Raw genomic sequence first — 5,860 nt, 5'->3', positions numbered from 1 at the left:
ATTCAATAAAAAAAAAAAAGGAAAAATAAAACAGAGCAAACAAAGCACTTCGATTTACCAAAAGAAAGCGAAAAATAACATGAAACTGGCTCCCCGACAACGGGGCAAAAAACTTATTTTTGAGATTTTAAATATAACCGCAAGCATACAGATAAGTGTAGCTACGGGTCAAACTCAGAGAGAGCAGCCACTTTATTTTATTTTCTTTTAATAATGCAAAAGTGAACCTATTAATAATTGTCATTTAATTCTAACTACCGTCCTAAACATATGTATCTAAAATAACGTCATAACCATTCGTCATCTAAGAATTTAAAGACATAAACCACGTAATTAAAATTAAATAATTAAATAAGTGAAAATAAACAACCCATGTAATTAAAAAAAAATAAAGAAAAAAATGCTGAAATAAAAATAAAGTAAAAGAAAGGGGGGAAAGCTATAGAGAGACTCAAAAGTAGGTTTCTCTACTTAGCGCGAGGGATGCATCATAATATGAGCTTCTCTACTTGACCAGAGAGTCACTCTTACAAGGGTTACTCTACTTGGCTTTACGGAAAGGGAGACAATTAAAATAAAAGTAATGAATTGATGGTTCTATGGTTAGGAGGGGCAAAGCCAACACATACACTAGCCATAAACCTTGGGGGAAAGGGATAGCAATAATGTAACGACTGAAATTAAAATCCTAAATTAAGAAAGAAAAGGTAGTCAGAAGAGAGAATAAGAGGGGGGAGAGAAGACTATTGAAGGAGCCTACTTACTTGAACTTCAACCCTTGAACTTGAAAGCTTGGGTGATTTGAGATACTACCAGTACTAAAAACCAGATCTGGAATAAACCAAATCTGAAATTTTTAGTACTAGAGAAAAAAAAATTTTGAAACAAAAAAAACTGAACTTGAAAAAAAATATGCTCCACCGCTTGTGATCTTGTCACTAGATCTAAGCCTAGAACTATAACTTTAAAAATTACAACTCAATTGCATAAATTATAAACATAAAAGGCTGAATAAGAATAAAAGAGTGATTGCATTAATTGACATAAAAAAAAACTATTACAAAAGTGATTAAAGAAAAAATAGAGAAGAACTAAAACTAAAGAGTGAGAGAGGGAGAGAGAGAAGAAAACTAAGCATAAACTAAGGGGAATAATAATTCGGAGGGGGGAGGAAGGGGCTTTTATAGGGCTTTTGTCTTGCCTCCTTCATTCTACAAGTCTTCTTTAAGAAAATAAAATAAAATAAAATCTTGGTAAAAATCCTCATTCTCTGAGATATTGTGTGAGGAAAGAGAGAATTCGTTTTCAAAATTAACAAATTCTATTAATTCTTTGCAATATTAACCAATATCTTGCAATCTTGATTAAATCAGAAAGGAATCTCTGCATAGCATCCTCAAGATCTTGTGAGGTGGCAAGGAGAGAGAATAATTTTCAAGATTTTGTAGGAGAGAGAATGTGGTACCAATGAGTGGGTCCCACCTTTGGACTGGTTCTTGATTCACTTTAAGCAGTTTCTCTTGTAAACTTGAAAACTAAAAAAAACAAGAAAAATAAAAGTAGTACTATCCAAAGTGGGGCAAAATGTACACTTATATCCCTAAGATTTCACACATTATTGTGCTCATCATCAAACTTTACATTTCAGTGGCTCTGTTGATGTGTTCAAACAAAATACCTAAATAAGAAAAGATGAAGTTGAACAATTTTGAAGAACTAGAGTAACAACTCTCTTTGGGCTGAACAGTATTAAAGAACCAGAACATGAACTCAGTTTAGGAGAAAAGGATCAAACTAAGAACACTTTTGAAAAACCAGAAGATTTTTGCTTGATCTCTGCTTTATTTATTTATTTTTTCAGAATCTCAGTTTGTGTTAGCCAGTCTAGTTTTCAAAAATCTAGAGAGAGAGGGATATATGAAATTGAATTAGTTTCTAAAATTTGAAAGGAGAGAAAATGATGTTCATAGACGATTTTATTTTAACCAAGTTATGGAAATTTGGTAGGGTTGTTATTGTCCCTTCAAAAAATGAGACAGTTGTTGGGGACTATAGTAATTTGGTAGCCCTTCAATGAATTTGCCACGTTGGCCTCAACTCCTTCACGGCTTCATCATCCTCCAAAGCCTCGAGCCACCGCTTAAACCATTGATTTTCGATCTAGAGAAAGATAACATACTAATTGTTCCAAACCTATCATCCTCCATTGGGTCTAATTCCTATATATTTTTTAAACTTTAACCTAGACCATGGTGCTAGGACTTAGGAATGAAATTTGGCCCTAACAACCCGAACCTGCCTTGGCCCATCCTGAGTCCGAACGAACAGAGCTTGGGCCAAGTTTTTTAACCCTGAGGGTGGGTTGGGATTCAAAAACCCCAACCTTAGGTCAGGGTTGGGTTAGTTCTCTATGTGTTGCGGATAAAATCAGGAAATTTGGCATCAAAGGAAATCGGATTGTAACTGTGTACCATGCTTTCCATCAAAAGCATCTATTCCTCAAAATTTGAATGCCAGACAATGCGTATCAGTGGCTCTATTGATGTGTTCAAATTGAATACATAAATAAGAAATGATGAACTCGAATAATTTTGAAGAACTAGAATAACAACTAGTTTTGGGCTGAACAGTATTAGTGAACCATAACAGGAACTCAGTTTGGGAGAAGATGATCAAACTAAGAACGCTTTTGAAAAACTAGAAGATTTTTGCCTGATCTCTGCTTTACTCCATTTTTTTCAGAATCTCAGTTTGTTCCAATCGGTCTAGTTTCCAAAAATCAAGAGAGAGTGATATCTGAAATTGGTTTTCAAAATTTAAAAGGTGAGAAAATGATGTTCATAGACCATTGATGATTTGATTTTATCCAAGTTGAAAATATATAAGTATTAGAAAGTCCGAAACTAAGAAGGAATAGATTGGGTAACTGTTATGGAAATTTGGTAGGGTTATTATTGTCCTTCAAGAAACCAGACAGTTGTTGGGGACTATTGTAATTTGGTAGCCCTTAGACAAATTTGCCACGCTGGCCTTAACACCTTCACGGCTTAACCACCCTCCAAACCCTCAAGTAGCCGCCTGAACCGTTGATTTTCGATCTAGAAAAAGATAACATACTAACTATTACAAACCTACCGTCCTTTGTTGGATCTAATTCCTATATATTTTTTAAAGTTTAGCCTAGACCATGTTGTTAGGACTTAGGGGTGAAATTTGGCCCTGACAGCCCGAACCCACCCTAGCCTGTCCTAAGCCCAAACAGGGCTTGGGCCGAGTTGTTTGGCCCTGAGGATGGGTTTGGGTTCAAGAACCCTGACCTTGGGTTAGGGTTAGGTTTGTTCTCAGTGTGTTGCGCAGAAAACCAGGAAATTTAGTATGAAAGGCAGTTCGATTGTAACTGTGTACTATGCTTTCTATGGAAGCATCTGTTCCTCAAAATTTAACGCCAAACATTGCGTATCAGTGGTTTTATTGATGTGTTCAAACAGAATACCTAAATAAGAAAAGATGAACTCAAAAAATTTTGAAGAACCAGAGTAACAACTCGCTTTGGGCTGAACAGTATTGAAGAACCAGAACATAAACTCAGTTTGGGAGAAGAGGATCAAACTAAGAACACTTTTGAAAAACAAGAAGATTTTTTTCTGATCTTTGCTTTTTTCTTTTTATTTTATTTTATTTTATTTTCAGAATCTCAGTTTGTGTCAGCTTGTCTTGTTTCCGAAAATCAAGAGAGTGAGGGATATATGAAATTGTATTAGTTTCTAAAATTTGAAAGAAGAGAGAATGGCGTTCATAGACCATTGACGATTTGATTTTAACCAATTTGAAAATATATAAGTACCAGAAAGTCCTAAGCTAGAAGGAATAGACTGGGTAACCTGTTATGGAAATTTGGCAAGGTTATTATTGTCCTTCAAGAAACTAGACAGTTGTTGGGAACTATAGTAATTTGGTAGCCCTTTGGCGAATTTTCCACTCTGGCCTCAACACCTTCATGACTTCACCACCCTCCAAACCCTCAAGGCACTGCTTGAGCCGTTTATTTTCGATCTAGAGAAAGATAACATAATATTTTTACAAACCTTTCGTCCTCTGTTGGATCTAATTCCTATATATTTTTTAAACTTTAACCTAGTCCATGATGTACTTAGGCGTGAAAGTTTGGCCCTGACAATCTGAACCCGTCTTGGCTCACCCTGAAGCCCGAACAGGGCTTGGGCCAAGTTTTTTGACCCTGAGAGTGGGTTAGGGTTGGGTCGGTTTGGGTTAGTTCTTGGTGTGTTGCGTAGAAAACCAGGAAATTCAGTATCAAAGGCAATCTGATTGTAACTGTGTACTGTGCTTTCTATGGAAAGCATCTCTTCCTCAAAATTTGAATGCCAGACATTGCGTATCAGTGGCTCCATTGATGTGTTCAAACAAAAAACCTAAACAAGAAAAGATGAACTCGGAAATTTAGAAGAACCAGAATAACAACTCACTTTGGGCTTAACAGTATTGAAGAACCAGAACATAAACTCAATTTGGGAGAAGATGATCAAACTAAGAACACTTTTGAAAAACGAAAATATTTTTGCCAAATCTCTGCTTTTCTCTCTCTCTCTTTTTTTTTTTTTTTTAGAACCTCAATTTGTTTCAGCTGGTCTAGTTTCCAAAAATCTAGAGAAAGAGGGATATTTGAAATTGAATTAGTTACTAAAATTTGAAAGGGGAGAGAATGATGTTAACAGACAATTTGATTTCATCCAAGTTGAAAATATATAAGTAATAGAAAGCCCGACACTAAGAAGGAATAGATTGGGTAACCCGCTATGAAAATTTGGTAGGGTTATTATTGTCCTTCAAGAAACGAGACAGTTGTTGGGGACTATGGTAATTTGGAGCCACACTGGGCTCAGCTCCTTCAGGGCTTCACCACCCTCCAAACCCTCGAGCCGCCGCCTGAACCATTGATCTCGGATCTAGAGAAAGATAACATACTAATTGTTACAAACCTACTGTCCTCCATTGGATCTAATTCCTATATATTTTTTAAACTTTAACCTAGACCATGATGCTAGAACTTCCCTGACAACCCGAACTTGCCTTGGCCCATCCTGAGCCTGAATAGGGCTTGGGCTAAGTTTTTTGACCCTGAGGGTGGGTTAGGGTTCAAAAACCCAAACCCTTGGTCAGGGTTGGGTCAAGTTGGGTTAGTTCTCGATGTGTTGCGCATAAAAGTAGGAAATCCGATATCAAAGGCAATCTGATTGTAACTGTGTACTATGCTTCTATTGAAAGCATCTCTTACTCAAAATATGAACGTCAGACATTGCGTATCAGAGGCTCTATTGATTTGTTCAAATAGAATACATAAACAAGAAAAGATGAACTCGAACAATTTTGAAGAACCAGAACATGAACTCAGTTTGGGAGAAGATGATCAAACTAAGAACACTTTTGAAAAACTAGAAGATTTTTGCATGATCTCTACTTTACTCCATTTTTTTCAAAATATCATTTTGTTTCATCTGGTCCAGTTTCAAAAAATCTAGAGAGAGGGATATCTGAAATTGAATCAGTTTCTAAAATTTGAAAGTTGAGAGAATGATGTTTACAGACCATTGACTATTTGATTTTATCGAAGTTGAAAATATATAAGCACCAAAAAGTTCAAAGCTAAGAAGGAATAGATTGGGTAACCCGTTAAGGAAATTTGGTAGGGTTATTATTGTCCTTCAAGAAATAAGATAGTTGTTGGGGACTATGGTAATTTGATAGCCCTTAGGCAAATTTGCCAAGCCGGCCTCCACACCTTCATGGCTTCACCACCCTCTAAACCCTCGTGCCGCCGCTTGAATCGTTGATTTTCGATCTT

Source organism: Macadamia integrifolia, unplaced genomic scaffold, assembly GCF_013358625.1.
Source record: "Macadamia integrifolia cultivar HAES 741 unplaced genomic scaffold, SCU_Mint_v3 scaffold1663, whole genome shotgun sequence".
NCBI lineage: Eukaryota > Viridiplantae > Streptophyta > Magnoliopsida > Proteales > Proteaceae > Macadamia > Macadamia integrifolia.
Note: the sequence above shows the minus strand (reverse complement) of the source record.